The sequence below is a fragment of the Syngnathus typhle genome, linkage group LG4 (assembly GCF_033458585.1).
Source record: "Syngnathus typhle isolate RoL2023-S1 ecotype Sweden linkage group LG4, RoL_Styp_1.0, whole genome shotgun sequence".
Lineage (NCBI taxonomy): Eukaryota > Metazoa > Chordata > Actinopteri > Syngnathiformes > Syngnathidae > Syngnathus > Syngnathus typhle.
In genome coordinates, this window is record NC_083741.1 from 7,193,721 (window position 1) to 7,209,829 (window position 16,109).

General features: G+C 48.7%; 1 non-coding gene across 1 annotated transcript; it reads left to right on the plus strand.

Annotated features, from left to right (window-relative positions):
- The first annotated feature begins 7,631 nt into the window (after positions 1–7,631).
- trnal-uag (transfer RNA leucine (anticodon UAG)) lies at positions 7,632–7,713 on the plus strand. Its single transcript has one exon. It is a non-coding gene; the product is annotated as a tRNA-Leu (tRNA).
- The last annotated feature ends 8,396 nt before the right edge of the window (positions 7,714–16,109 follow it).

Consider the following 16,109-nt stretch of genomic DNA (forward strand, 5'->3'; position numbering starts at 1 on the left):
CACAAGCAGTCTCAAAGGCCTTCACACAGACAAAACAAATTGACAATTATTCTCAAAGCATCCCCTGATCTTAAGCTCCCATTTTAAAGATGAGTCTAATATATTATATAATGGATTAAAATATAAAAATATTAAAATTGTATAAATATATTATGTTTTTAAGATTGAGTTCACTGTAAAATGTTTCTGAAGAGATTTTTGAAGGATCAAGCCATTGTGAGTCTCAAATACGGATTGAGGGGGGCCCCGGTGATCCGCGTCCAGGCGAGGGAAAACCAAATCCAATTTTGTTTCTTATCATTAGGGGTTTTTGTGAGCCGTGCTTTATCTGGCCCCTCACCTAGGACCCTTTTGCCATGGGTGACCCTACTAGACACTTCTGTGCTCGACACGGATTGTCCATACTGAACACCATGTTCAAACATAAGGGTGTCCATGTGTGCACTTGGCACCAAGACACCCTAGGCCGCAGTTCAAAGATCGACTTTGTAGTCGTGTCATCGGTTTTGCGGCCGCATGTTTTGGACACTCGGGTGAGGAGAGGTGCGGAGCTGTCAACTGATCACCACCTGGTGGTGGGTTGGCTCCGATAGTGGGGTAAGATGCCGGTCTGACCTAGCAGACCCAAATGTACTGTGAGGGTCTGCTGGGAATATCTGGCGGAATCCCCTGTCAGGAAGAGCTTCAACTCCAACCTCCGGCAGAGCTTTTCCCATGTCCCGGTGGAGGCGGGGGTCATTGAGTTCGAGTGGACCATGTTCCGTGCCTCCATTGTTGAGGCAGCCGACCAGAGCTGTGGCCGTAAGGTGGTCGGTGCCTGTCGTGGCGGCAACCCCCGAACCCGCTGGTGGACACAGGTGGTAAGGGATGACGTCAAGCTGAAGAAGGAGTCCTATCGGGCCATTTTGGCCTGTGGGACTCCAGAGGCAGCCGACAGGTACGGGATGGCCAAGCGGAACGTGGCTTCGGCGGTTGCTGAGGCAAAAACCCGGGCGTGGGAGGAGTTTGGCGAGGCCATGGAGAATGACTTCCGGACGGCTTCGAGGAAATTCTGGTCCACCATCCGACGTCTCAGGCGGGGGAAGCAGTGCACTGTCAACACTGTTTACAGTGGAGATGGCGTGCTGTTGACCTTGACTCGGGACGTCGCGAGTCGTGGGCAGAATACTTCCAGAAGACCTCCTCAATTCCATCGACATGCCTTCCATTGTGGAAGCAGGGCCTGGAGACTCTGAGGTGGACTCTCCAATCTCTGGGCTCAAAGTCAATGAGGTAGTTAAAAAACTCCTCGGGTACAAGGCCCCAGGGGTGGATGAGATTGGAGTTTTTTTTAAAGGCTCTGGATGTTGTGGGGCTGTCATGGCTGACATGCCTCTACAGCAGTGCTTCTCAATTATTTTCTGTTACGCCCCCCCCTAGCAAGAAGAAATCTATTCGCGCCCCCCCTCCCCACCGTGACTATCCTAACTTGTCTTGTAAGTCGTAACATTTTGCACTGTCGCAAACGTGACAGAAGTAACAATGAGAGCGCCACTGCCCCCAGCTGTAGTAAACGCGCAATTACACTTTATTCTAGTACTGCCAAAAAAAAAGCCTGTTCCCCAGGGTCACACGCGCCCCCCCAGGAATAGCAAGGGGGGCGCGCCCCACTATTTGAGAAGCACTGCTCTACAGCATCGCATGGACATCGGGGACGATGCCTCTGGATTGGCAGACTGGGGTGGTGGTTCCCCTCTCCAAGAAGGGGGACCGGAGGCTGTGTTCCAACTACAGAGGAATCACACTCCTCAGCCTCCTTGGTAAGGTCTATTCAGGGGTGCTGGAAAGGAGGGTCCATCGGGAGGTCGAATCTCGGATTCAGGAGGAGCAGTGTGGTTTTCGTCCTGGCCGTGGAACAGTGGAACAGCTCTATACCCTCGGCAGGATCATCGAGGGTGCATGGGATTAGCTCAACCAGTCCACATGTGTTTTGTGGACTTGGAGAAGGCGTTCGACAGTGTCCCTTGGGAAGTTCTGTGGAGGGTGCTTCGGGAGTACGGGATGCCGAACCAATTGATAAGGGCGGTTCAGTCCCTGTATCATCGATATCAGAGTTGGTCCGCATTTCTGGCATTAAGTCGGATTCATTCCCAGTGAGGGTTGAACTCCGCCAATGCTGCCCTTTGTCACCAATTCTGTTCATAACTTTTATGGACAGAATTTCTAGGCGCAGCCGAGGTGTTGAGAGTGTCCGGTTTGGGGACCTCAGCATTACATCTCTGCTTTTTGCATACGACGTGGTGCTGTTGGCTTCTTCAAGCCGTGATCTCCAGCTCTCACTGGAGCGGTTCGCAGCCGAGTGTGAAGCGGTCAGGATGAGGATCAGCACCTCCAAATCTGAGTCCATGGTCCTCGGTCGGAAAAGGGTAGAATGCCCTCTTTGTATCGGGGATCCTGCCCCAAGTGGAGGAGTTCAAGTATCTTGGGGTCTTGTTCACGAGTGAGGGCAGGATGGAGTGTGACATCAACAGGTGGATCGGTGCAGCGTTGGCTGTAATGCGGACTCGGTACCGGTCTGTCGTGGTGAAGAGAGAGCTGAGCCAAAAGGCAAAGCTCTCAATCAGGCAAGACTCGGAGTAGAGCCACTGCTCCTCCACATTGAGAGGAGCCAGATGAGGTGGCTCTGCACGTGGATGGATGGATGGATGGATGGATGGATGGATGGATGGATGGATGGATGGATGGATGGATGGATGGATGGACAGTTATTAAACATCCCTGCGTTTCAAATTTGTAGCAATTTGACAAAATATTTAGCCAAGTTTGTTTGACCCTAAAATATTCCCTTTTAACAATAATGACCGACTCACATGTCGTCATGTTAGTCACATGACTAAGACTTGCAATTATTTTATTCTTCAAGACTTTTGGGGCTGTCGCTGGGCAACACAGGCTTTCAGAGGCGTAGCCAAGCCGGGGCGAGCCGGGGCGGCGCCCCGGTTAGGACTCCCTGCGCCCCGGTTGAAGAAAATCGAGCTTTTTCAATTCTTCACTTTCATGGCGTTTTTTTCTTTCGGTCTTTTCAAAGTCAAAAAGTCAAAGTCTGCTTTATTGTCAACATCTTCACATGCCGAGACACACAAAGACATCGAAATTACGTTTTCCCTATCCCACGGTGACAAGACATATTACACGATAGACACACAAGTAAACAACGCAATATAAAAAACAAGAAGGCACAAACAATAAATAAGAGTAACAATAAATAATAAATAAATAGACAACACAACGAATAAAAGCCAGTGTGCATACAGACAGTAAAAGTACAGGACGCTACGCAGAACGGGGAAGCAAGTTCAGGATCCTGACTGCCTGGAGTATGAAGCTGTTTGAGAGTCTGGTGGTGCGCGAGCGCAGGCTTCTGTACCTCTTCCCAGAGGGCAGAAGCTCGAACAAAGAGTGAGCGGGGTGACTCACATCACTCACAATCGTGGTCGCCTTGCGGGTGAGATGGGAGGTGTAAATGTCCTTCAAGGAGGGGAGCGAAGCACCAGCAATCTTACCAGCCGTGTTCACTATGCGCTGCAGGGCCTTCAAGTTGTAGTCAGTGCAGCCGCCACCCCAAACAGCAATACAGCTGGAGAGGACGCTCTCAATGGTGCCGCGGTAAAATGTAGTCATAACGGCCGGAGGGGCGCTCGCTCGCCTGAGTTTCCGCAGGAAGTACAGGCGGCGCTGGGCTTTCTTTGCCAGTGATGCGGTGTTGGTGGACCAGGAGAGATACTCACTGATGTGGTAGGTAACACCGGCAGGTGTTGGGTGTGACCCTTCCGGAAGTCCACAACAATCTCCTTGGTCTTGTCGACGTTCAGCAGGAGGTTGTTGTCCCTGCACCACGTGGTCAGAAGGTCAACCTCCAGCCTGTATTGAGTCTCGTCTCCCTTGGTGATGAGACCCACCAGAGTCGTGTCGTCAGCAAACTTCACTATACGGTTGTCGCTGTAGGTTGCAGTGCAGTCATGCGTCAGGAGGGTGAAGAGCAGCGGACTGAGCACACAGCCTTGGGGGGCCCCTGTGCTCAGCGTGATGCTGGCGGAGATTTTGTCGCCAACACGTACTACCTGTGGCCCCTGACAGAGGAAGTCCAGTAGCCAGTTGCAGAGGTAGGTACTGAGGCCCAGCGTGTCAAGTTTGCTCATGAGGCGTTGTGGCACAATGGTGTTGAAGGCAAAACTGAAGTCCACAAACAGCAATCTCACATACAAGTCCCTTTTCTCCAGGTGGGTGAGGGCCGAGTGGAGAGCAGAGCAGATGGCATCCTCAGTGGACCGTTTGGCTCGGTACGCAAACTGGAAGGGGTCAATGGTGGGGGGGAGAACGGATCGGATGGGCTCCATGACAAGCCGCTCAAAGCACTTCATGATGATGGGCGTAAGTGCCACGGGGCGGTAGTCATTGAAGCAGGACGGAGCGGGTTTCTTCGGCACAGGTACGATGGTGGCAGCTTTGAAACATGACGGGACGATGGCCTGCTGCAGGGAAGTGTTAAAGATGTCTGTGAAGACATCCGTCAGCTCACCAGCGCAGTCCTTCAGCGCACGACCCGGGATGTTGTCAGGGCCCGCCGCCTTACGGATGTTGATAGCGGCAAGCGCCCTCCTCACGCTGTCGGCGGAGAGGCACAGGGGCAGCTCGTGTGAAGGGGAAGTGGCCTTCAGCGGGCAAGTGCTGTTCTGAGTGTCGAAGCGAGCAAAGAAGCGGTTGAGGTCATTGAGCAGACGGACGTCGCCCTCACAGCTCTGCGGCGCGGGCTTGTAATCCGTGATGGTCTGAATGCCCTGCCAAAGGCTCCGTGCGTCCCTGCTGTCCTTGAAGTGGGCGGTAATTTTGCACGAGAACGCCCTCTTTGCATCTTTGATGCCCCGGGACAGGTCAGCCCTCGCAGTCCTCAAGCCAGCCTCATCCCCCGCTCTAAAGGCTTTGTCCCTGGCCCTCAGCAGCCTGAAGACAGCCCCCGTCAGCCATGGCTTCCGATTAGCCCGAGTGACGATGGATTTTGAGTGAGTCACATCATCAATGCACTTCCTGATGTAGAAGGAAACAGAGTCAGTATACTCCTCAATGTCTGTCCGATCGTCGCAAGTGGCAGCCCTCCTAAACATGTCCCAGTCAGTAGAGCCAAAGCAGTCACGCAGTGCATCAGAGGCACTCTCAGGCCACACCCGTACCTGCTTGCGAACTGGCCTGGACGCTCTCACCATTTGTCTGTATGCGGGCAAAAGCATAACAGTGATATGGTCAGAAAGTCCAAGATGGGGGAGGGGGGCGGCTTTGAAAGCTCCTTTATGCGAAGAGTAGACCAGGTCCAGGAAGCTGTCGCCACGCGTAGGAAAATTAACATGCTGGTGAAGCCTCGGAAAAACAGACTTCAGGTTAGCATGATTAAAATCCCCAGCGAAGATGGTGAAACCGTCAGGGTGCGCTGTCTCTTGTTCACTGACAGCCTGGTACAGTTCACTAAGAGCCGCGATCCTGTCGCCTTCGATGTTGGAAGGCGGGATGTAAACCGCAACGAGCAGCAGAATCGCGGTAAATTCCCTTGGCAGGTAAAAAGGACGGCACTTAATGATCACGAACTCCGCCAGTGGCGAGCAGTGCTTGCATACCACTACAGAGTCCCGGCACCATTCGTCACTGATGTAGACGCAAATTCCACCTCCACGAGATTTCCCCCCTTGTACAATGGCCCGGTCCGCCCGATAGCACGCTAGCCGCTCCAGATGTACAGCAGAGTCCGGAATGTTGACAGTCAACCAAGTCTCCGTGAACACGAGCACACAGCAGTCTCGCACTGTCCGGTTTGCAGATCGCAGCAAGCGAATGTAATCCATTTTGTTGTCCAGCGATCGAACATTCGCCAGAAGAATGGAGGGCACCGCGTTTGCCCCTCTTCAGCCTCCTCGCACACCACTTTCGACGCTTCCCAACCGGGAGAGGAATAGCAGACGAGCCCGGCGACGCTTCAGGACGTAGCAGGCCGAGCTCCTTTAATGTTCCCGCATCAAAGTCCAGAACTCGACAAAACTTGATTGGTGTTCCTGATCTTGCGTGAATGTGCTTGCGCTATTCTATGTGCGCGATGTTATCCATTCACCGTTTGCCTCCCGGACCCGGATGTTGTTTTAGCGATCAGCGAACGGCGTGGGTGATGTTCGATTTTTTTTCCTGTGGGCGCGCGCCCCTACTGGAAAAATTCCTGGCTACGCCTCTGCAGGCTTTCATTTCCCTCCACCGATTTTCTCTGGGGTTGAAGTCTCAAGACTGGCAAGGCCACTCCAGATCTTCAAGATGCTTCTTACCGAGCATTTGGCGTGGATGCAGATGAGGTGAGAAGTCTATCTGTACGGGCAACGACCGACACTTAAGTTCAACAAAGATTGAAAAAAAGTGTTGTTCCTGATCCTTGGTGTTTATATGACAATGGCTTCTGCATTTTAAATTGAAGTTGAGGATTCTAGGTAGGTAGTGTGGCCGAGCGGTTTAAAGCACTGAATTAAGCCTTCAGTCTCTCATGAGGAGACATATTCCACGTGAAACCTAATTGACGTGGAGTGGTGGTGATTTCATGGGGAAAGTTCAGCTGTGCAGCGGAGACACCAGCCCTCATGTTCCAGTCCCTTGCCTGGAACTGGAACAGGAGGGCTGGTGTCTCCGCTTTTCTCCCCTTTCCTCACAAACCTAACAGGGAGCTGTTTGTCTGCAGACTGGTTGTTGGAACTCTTTTCTGCTGGTCTCGAGAACTTCGGCCAGCTTCGTCAGGACTGGCGCCATCTATAGCGTGCCTGTGTCAGTGCTCTTTTGCAGCCCGACAGTAGGTGCTGTAGGCTTGCGTTAGGTGCGCTGCACAAGGGACAGCTCCCTTCCTTGCCAAATCACTGGCGGAGCTTTCTGTGGCTAATTTGACCTGATCAGAAAGCTGTCTGGCTTGCGGCATCTTCCACAGGTAAGCCCAGCTGAGAGGTCTCCCCTTCCCAAGTGGTCCATCTCCTTTGGCGACCCTGTGACACGGCCTTAATGGTGGACTGCTCCTGCTTTGATCTTGAAACCTCTTCCACAACCAAGCTTTTCGTTCCCTCTTTGTGGCCTTGGACCAGAGTCGTGGAGGCTCTTCCCAGCCAAGCACCACTCTCCTTTCTTCCACCTTGCCAATTATTTCCTGATGTTGAAGCCTGCCGATAGCACCACAAGTGCAATTCTCACAGTACGATCTGAGGATTCTTTTAACTCAAGAACGAACCTGACCTTCTCCTGCTTGTAGCCCAAGGTTTTGGACTGGATCGGCAGTTGCAGCGCGGTTGCCCCGAACAAGCCCGTGTCAGAGAAGCCTTTTGGTAAACCGAGCCATTTTCGAATGTAGGAGTTGGCTTAGTATGTCCAGCCTGTTCGCTGTTGAGGATGGAATGTTTCTTCTTTGTTACATTATCAATCTTCTGATTGTCACTCATAATGTTTCGCATCTGTTGTGTACAGGCTTCATTACATTATGAACAAAGCTCCGTCGGCCAGCACTAACCTGGATGCTGGTGAAGAAACCATCCTCCAATTTCAGGTCTTATTAGAATGATCAACAAATGTAGAAACTGCAGAAGGTCGGTAGTGTGGCCGAGCGGTCTAAGGCGCTGGATTTAGGCTCCAGTCTCTCCTGAGGCGTGTGTTCAAATCCCACCACTGCCACTTATGCATCAATTCAGGTGTTTTCTTCTTGCCCAACTCTTGTCAGTGCAGCTGTGTAAAGTATAAGGACTCTGAAAAGGTCTTTGCAAAATATCAATCTTTGCCTTTCCTTCTAACCTTGAGTACCCATTTACAGTAATCCCTTGTTTACCGCGGATAATTGGTTCCTAAAACCACCCGCGATAAGTGAAATTCACTAAGCGATAAACGAAATGCGGAGTACCGAGGGATCACTGTAATAGGTAAGGACATTGTGTATTTGGACTGAGAATGGTGAAAGAAGGCACATACGTACATGCCTCGCTATCTGTATGCATTGAGGATGGATCAACCTCCACGCAGCACAGCCAACGTTTGGAAAATATTATCCCCACAGCATTTCTTCTCAAAAACATGACTTAAGAGAATGTCCAAAGCTTTGCAAACACCACTGAGGTCCAAATAGCAGAAAATGGTTTTGGTCCATCAACCTCTGGGTTATGGGCCCAGCACGCTTCCGCTGCGCCACTCTGCTGCATAACACAGGTTATTCATGATGTCCTCCAATTGGCAAACAAGCATTTGGTTCCAAGCTTCATTCGTTTATGATCAAAGCTCAGTCGGGCAGCACTAACCTGGATGCTATCATATGCTATGGTTTAAAAAAAAACTAGTCCCTGATCTAACAATTAAGTCAAGTCAAGTTTATTTATATAGCCCTAAATCACAAGGAGTCTCAAAGGGCTTCACACATACAAAACAAATTGACAATTATTCTCAAAGCATCCCCTGATCTTAAACTCCCATCTTAAAGATGAGTCTAATATATTCTATAATGGATTAAAATATAAAAATATTAAAATTGTATATATTATATAATAATATAATAATATATATATAATGCAATATATTATGTTTTTAAGATTGAGTTCACTGTAAAATGTTTCTGAAGAGATTTTTGAAGGATCAAGCCATTGTGAGTCTCAAATACGGATTGAGGGGGGCCCCGGTGATCCGCGTCCAGGCGAGGGAAATCCAAATCCAATTTTGTTTCTTATCATTAGGGGTTTTTGTGAGCCGTGCTTTATCTGGCCCCTCACCTAGGACCCTTTTGCCATGGGTGACCCTACTAGACACTTCTGTGCTCGACACGGATTGTCCATACTGAACACCATGTTCAAACATAAGGGTGTCCATGTGTGCACTTGGCACCAAGACACCTGTTGGATAAATTGTATATATATGTTATCATGCGTTCCCTAATGAGTACTTATTAATAAGTTATTGCGCAGAATGCTTGCTGTTTCGCCTTGCAGACGTCCACCAGTCCACAACAAGTCATACGATGCTGTCTGGGGCTTCCTGACCTTCTACACCTCTGGGAATCCAAGAAAGTTGCTGATAGCTCAATCTACTCTGTTGATGTCTGCACATGGCATTCTGTCCTTGCACTCCTTTCCCATGGCGTCCTGTCTGTAACTACTTGTTTATGTCCTTGCGCTCCTTTATTTTCTCATGACGTCTTGTGAGCACTTGTTTTACATAGACATAGCATTTTGTCCTTGCGCTCTTTTTATTTCTCATGAGACTAGGCCATGCTTTCCCCCCCACCTGTAAGGGGCTGGTCTCACATTGTAGATAGGGCATCCCTTAATAAAAAGAGCGAGGGGTGTGACAGACCTTTAGTGTATTCTGGACTGCTGTAAGTCTGGTTGCACTCCTCGCGAGAAAAGACTCAACATTCTGCCTCACTGGTTTTGTCTGCTGATCCTTTATCTGATTTTGAACCTGACAGATTTTTGGGGGCTCGTCCGGGATCTCAATAGACCTACTTCGGGTTCCGGCTGACTTTTCGACGCAGGACAAGTCCTTGGCCAAGGCATATAAAGAAACCCTTTTCACGGGGCTGACTCGATCAGTCAGCTGGACGCCGGAGTGGTTGACGAGATCGTCCGAGGGAAAGGCCCAGCGGACTGTGAGTATGAATGTTGATTCTGTTGAAAGGAATGAAAGTGTAGTGGCAAGAGGTCACTTGAAACCTTGACAATTCTAGACCCTATCAAGTGCATATTTAGAGACAGTTAAATTCTGTATGGGATGCTGGAGTCCCCTGACGTAAACGTCAGTTAAATTCCACAGGAGGGCAGACTCCTCTGTTCTCTAAAGAAATAAAGAAGTACAGGTAGTTGGAGCAGTTAAATCCCGCTGAGGTGTGGTGGGGCCTCCTCACTAACCTTCCTACTGTGTTAGTTTTCTGCTGCCATCTGTGGTGGGTTTTCCTTATCCCTTGTTTAGCTGGTTTGGCTTCTTTCTCCGTGATATTTACTTTGGGAAAAAGGTAAAGATAAGTTTTCCTTACACGATAGGAAGGTTAAAGGGTTGTTAAAATCCACTGGAGGGCGGGCTCCCCTGCTTGCCTGTGAGACGATAGGAATGCGCATTGTGTGTGTGTGTGCGTGTGTATGGTTTGACTGAGAGTGACCTCATTTGAGCTCTGATTTGAGGTTTGAGTCCTCTGTATAAACACGCAGGAGTGTAAACAGTGGCTTTGTGTGGATGAAAGCAAGGATTCTCCGTTTCCTCCGGAGACCCACCACACATCGAACATTTATCCACTGTCCTGTAAACTAAATTGGCTTTAGGACACTGCGGGTGCCATTCAAATTGCCAAATCCGTAAACTAAACAAATAAATCATGGGGACAGCAAATAGCAAGCAAAAGCCGCTGCCCCGACATGAATTGAAATGCAAAGATTGGACATTGATGGAAGAAGTTGACCCCGAAAATGTAAAATATCTTGACAAATGGATAACCGATTACAAATTTGACGGTCAGCTGAAAACAAATTCGTTGAATAACCTAAAGCAATCAATTGATGCTAAATGTGGTGTAAAGAGGAATAACGACGGATATCATCTAATAGTAAAATGGGAATTGGAGGCTGAGAAGAGAAAATGTGGGCAGATAAGAGAAAGACTGAGAGATAAGGAAGACGGAGGAAAGATAAAAAAGAACTTGTTGTTGCACAGGCAGGAGGATGATGAGACAGTGTCAGCGCGGGCTCGCTTGAAGGCCAAAGCTGACGATGCGATGAATGAGGATGAAAAGAATGATCAATCTATAGAGACGGAGATTGCAGCACGCCAAAGTGAACCAATTTTCCCGTCTCTGTACCCCAAATTACCAAGCACAAATCATCCTCCTGAGTATGGTGCTTCTGCTCGTGGTGTGTTGACGCGGAGCCGTGCTCGTGGTGTGTTGACGCGGGGCCGTGCTAAGTTGGTTCCTTCGGCTGACGCAGACGCATACCCGATGATTGAAGTGGCGAATCCTCATGATGAGGGAGGACCCACAATTTTAGTATACAGAACATGGACCCACGCTGATATAAAATCAGCAATTGAGGGTATAGCGTTGCCCACTGAAGATGTTGATCAATATTGTACCGACATGAGACAACTCATTGCTTCATACAATTTGAGAGGCGATGAAGTACAACAGGGTTTTATGGCATCTTTAACCAAACATTGGGCAAGCGTTAAAGGCACCTGGGATCCCTTTGATTCCCGGGGCCGTCCATTGGAATGTAACGGGGTGCCATTACAAAGAGAAATTGACCAACTATTGGGCAGGATCAAAATAAAATTTGAGCGTAGAGCAAATTACACAGACATTGGCCGAACCAAACAAAAAGAAGATGAGTTGTTTGAAGACTTTAGGCACAGACTCGAGAGAGTGTTCAAGGCCAATAGTGGCTTGGAGCATGGATCTGATGTTTATGACCAACAACTCAAAAACGCTCTACATGCAAATTCGCGACCAGCAATCCAGAGCTGGAAAAAAATGACATTCATTGACACCTGATACGAAAATCTTCACAGTGATTGACATTAGCAATGCTTTTTTCTCTGTCCCTATTGCAAAAGAGAGTCAGTTTTGGTTTGCGTTTACATATGCTGGCTCAAGGTACACCTTTTCAAGGTTACCACAAGGGTACTGTGAAAGCCCGACAATTTACTCCCAGGTGATGGCAGCCAGCATGGCTAAATTTGTCCCGCCAATGGGAAGTCAGATCTTGCTTTATGTTGATGACATTTTGATAGCATCTCCTGATTTTGCCTCTTGCCAAAAAGACACGCTTGCAGTGCTGCATCACTTGGCAAGTGAAGGCCACAAGGTCAGCAAGAACAAGCTTCAACTGTGGTCTGCTGAAATTAAGTATCTAGGCCACAATCTAAGTTCCCAAGGTCGATCCATAATTGAAAGCAGAAAAGCCTCTATTTTACAAGCTCCTAAGCCACTAACAAAGAAGCAAATGATGTCTTTTTTGGGTCTCACAGGTTATTGTAGAAACTGGATACTTGATTATGCCCAAATTGTTGCTCCTCTGTCCAAATTGATGTATGTGGAAGACATCTCAATGTCCGCTCACTTAAAATGGACTCCTGAAGCCGAGGATGCTTTTGTTTTGATCAAACAGGCTTTGGTCTCCAGCTCCACTCTAGCCTTACCCAACTATGATAAGGTGTTTGTCCAGACTGTTGACTGCAAAGGTCATTACATGACCTCTGTTTTGCTCCAATCACATGGCTCAAGATTGCGTCCTATTGCTTTTTATTCCTCTAAACTGGACAGTGTTGCATGTGCTCTCCCACCATGCGTGAGGGCCGTGGTGGCAGCCTCCATGGCTGTGGAGAGCAGTGCTGGTGTTGTGTTATTTCATCCTTTAACACTGAAAGTTCCTCATGCTGTCTCGGCTCTTCTGCTACAGACTAATATGACCTTTCTGTCGCCTGCGCGTCATCTTTCTTGCATGGCTACGTTGCTGTCTCAGCCGCATCTGACCGTTGAAAGATGCACGACACTCAATCCTGCCACTCTCATTCCCCTTCCTGACGATGGCGAATTCCATGATTGTGTCGATGCTGCCCAACAGATTGCAAAGGCTCGGCCTGATTTGGAAGATACGCCTCTGCCAGATGGTCATGTGGTTTTTGTTGATGGGTCTTCTAAGAAGAATGAATCTGGTGTGACCCTTACTGGGTATGCCATTGTTACTGCCGACGTGGTTTTGGAGGCTGCTAAACTGCCATCCAATATGTCGGCACAGGCCGCTGAGCTCATTGCTTTGACTGGGGCCTGCAAATTGTTTGCAAACAAGTCCGTCACTATCTGGACTGATAGTCAGTATGCTTTTGCTACAGTGCATGTTTTTGCTCAGCAGTGGAGCAACCGTGGCATGATAACTTCTACAGGGAAGCCCGTCTCCCATTCCGCTATACTAACTCAACTTTTGGATGCTGTCCAGCTGCCTTTAAAGGTAGCGGTTTGCAAGTGTGCTGCTCACACTGCGGGCTCTGATCCTGTTTCTCTCGGTAATGCTTTTGCTGACAAATCCGCTAAGGCCGCTGCGGAAGGCCTGCTTCATGTCCTCTCGTCTCTCACGGCTCATGATTCAATGTCACACATCTCCCCTGATGTGTTGCTTGACATGCAGTCTCAGAGCCCCTCCCAGGAACGACTCTCTTGGGAAAAGCGGGGTGCAACTAAAAACACCGATGGTCTTTTTGTGTGACCTTTGGGCAAACCTGTCTTGCCTCGTAGCTTGTTCAAATGGGCTGCTATTTCAAGTCACGGGGTCACCCATGTCTCGGCGGGAGGTATGGTGAAACAAGTCGAGGCTATTTATACAACATACGGCTTTGCCGCTTTTTCACAACGATTTTGCAGAGCGTGTTTGATCTGTGCTAAACATAACCCACAAGGCAATTTAAGACCTCAGAGAGGGAAATTCCCGACTCCATTGTACCCGTTTCAGACAATACATATGGATTATATCCAATTACATAAATGTGAAGGGAAAGAATATTGATTGGTCATAATAGACGCATTTTCTAAATGGGTAGAAATATTTCCTACCAAACATGCAGATGCACTCACAGTGGCAAAAGCCTTATGCAAAGACATCATTCCAAGGTACGGTATTCCAGAAACAATTTATAGCGACAATGGTCCACATTTTGTAAATCAAATAGTGCATAACATTGGGAGAATGTTCCACATAAATGTAAAGAACCATTGTTCATACAGACCGCAATCCGCTGGCCTGGTTGAGAGAGCGAACCAGTCTATAAAAAACAGATTAAAGAAATGTATGGAAGAAACAAAACGACCGTGGACTCAGTGTTTAGACCTGGTTAAAATGTACATAAATATTACAAGTACAACAGGGCTAACTCCTTATGAAACTATGTTTGGGAGACCTTACAGGCTTCCTCAGTTCAAAAACACATGGGAGATCCCCGAGGAAGCCACGTTAGCTGATTACATGAGGAAAATGTTGGAACGTCAAAAGAATCTAACCAATAACACTGATGATGAACCCATTTCTCTGCAGGAAGACCCCAAAGTGGTACCGGGTGACTGGGTTTTGATCAGGAGTATCAAGAGGAAGAATTGGCATTCACCCAAGTGGGAAGGTCCCTTTTTGGTACTACTCACGACACCTAATGCTTTAAAAATAGCCGAACGCAACACGTGGATTCATTTAACTCATTGTAAAAAAGTGATCTCCGCAGACCCAACCTAAGTACGGAAGGTGAGCAAAGTCTGGTAATAGTGCCTGATTCTGGTGTCAAGATCCAGGGTTGACACGAAAGCTAGCAGAAGATTTCCAAGACACCAACCCGAAGCTCAGGGTGTTGACTCTGGGGAGATCCAAAACATGAGCATTAGAGAGTCATTTGGTGAGTGCTTTAATCGGGCTGTAGCCTGCGCGAAGTCTACCATGTGCTTTTGGTTGTTTTTGCTGGTTTGTGTTACCATTATATTTTTTTTCGGGGGTTACTTGATCCTCGCTTTCCTATTGCTATTTGCCTTAATAGAACAATGTCGGTCGCAGACCGTCCCGTTACAAATAAATACACCTTGTCAGCGGGAGCAAAAATCACAAGTACGCTCCTCACTGATGTAGACAGCTATTTTGTGGCCTCCACGGGGATAAGCGGTCATACTAACAACTGGCTTCTTATGGCTGAGCAGGCCGCAAAGATGGCTGGCGCTAGTTGCATTGCATGCATGGGTCCCAGACCTCTTTTGAAAATCATACCTGCAAATATAGGCCCTAAGTGTGCTGTCGTTTTGATGTTAGACTCGTCCATTTCACCCACTCACGATTGTTTTAGATGGGATACGGTTTACCCTGTTGCCCCTATGACGAAGCATAAACCCCTTTTTTCGTCTGTTGTAGCTAAGGGTAATTTTACATGCATTAGATTACCTGGTACCGGTGTGATGCTCGGCGCCCTACCTGCTCCGTGGTGTGGGTCCGTGACCAAGGTCACGGCCCCTTTTTTGCCCATTGCTCGTTGTGATATTTGGTTTTGGTGTAATAGTGACAAACTTTATGATAGGTTGCCTTTCGACAGCGCTGGAATTTGCGCTTTGGTGACCCTATTGCTACCTGTTCATTTGATACCAATGTCCTCTTCTGATCTAACGTCTTTTGCTAAGTCCGTAGTGCCCAAATTCTGGCCGAGAACGAAACGAGACGCCGAATGGCGGGGCACAGCTAATCCAACCTACATCGACGCCATTGGTGTTCCTAGGGGGGTGCCGGATGAGTATAAGCTGGTGAATCAGATAGCAGCTGGTTTTGAATCCGCCCTGTGTTGGTGGTGTACTCTTAACAAAAATGTTGACAGGATTAACTGCGTCCATTACAACGTGCAGAGGCTTGGAAACTGGACCGAGGCGGGTTTCAAGGCGGTCCACTCCCAACTGGCCGCTGCTTCCCTCATGGCTTTCCAGAATCGAATGGCCCTTGACATGCTACTCTCAAGAGAGGGCGGTGTCTGCGCCATGTTCGGTGAGCAATGTTGCACTTTTATTCCAAATAACACTGCGGCCGACGGAAGCCTGTCCCAGGCCCTTGAGGGCCTGCGGGCCTTGAACGGGAAGATGAAGGAGCACAGTGGAGTGAACACGGAGGTTTGGGCCAACTGGTTGAACGTGTTCGGAAAGTACCGCACCCTGGTTTCCTCTGCCCTGGTCTCCGTTGCCGTTTTCTCTGCCATTTTGACCTTGGGTGGATGTTGTTGCATCCCTTGTCTCCGATCCCTAATTAACAGGCTAATTACGGCTGCTGTCTCTCCGCCAGCTGAGACTTTCCCGTTGCTCCTGAGGGATGACCTTTCGGTCGACGGGGGTTCCTTCTCTATTGGCGACCCGGTCAGCGACTCTGTTGTGGTAAACTTGTCCGGTTTGTTTTCTGACCCGGGCTTTGCCGATTGTGGCTCAGTTTCCTCCCGTGTGTAAGTTGGTTCCTGCGAAATGTGATCCCTTGGCTGAAAATCTTTTTGAAGTGGCCATATGGGTGATGGGTTGGTCTCCGGGAACTTATGATAAACAGGGGGGA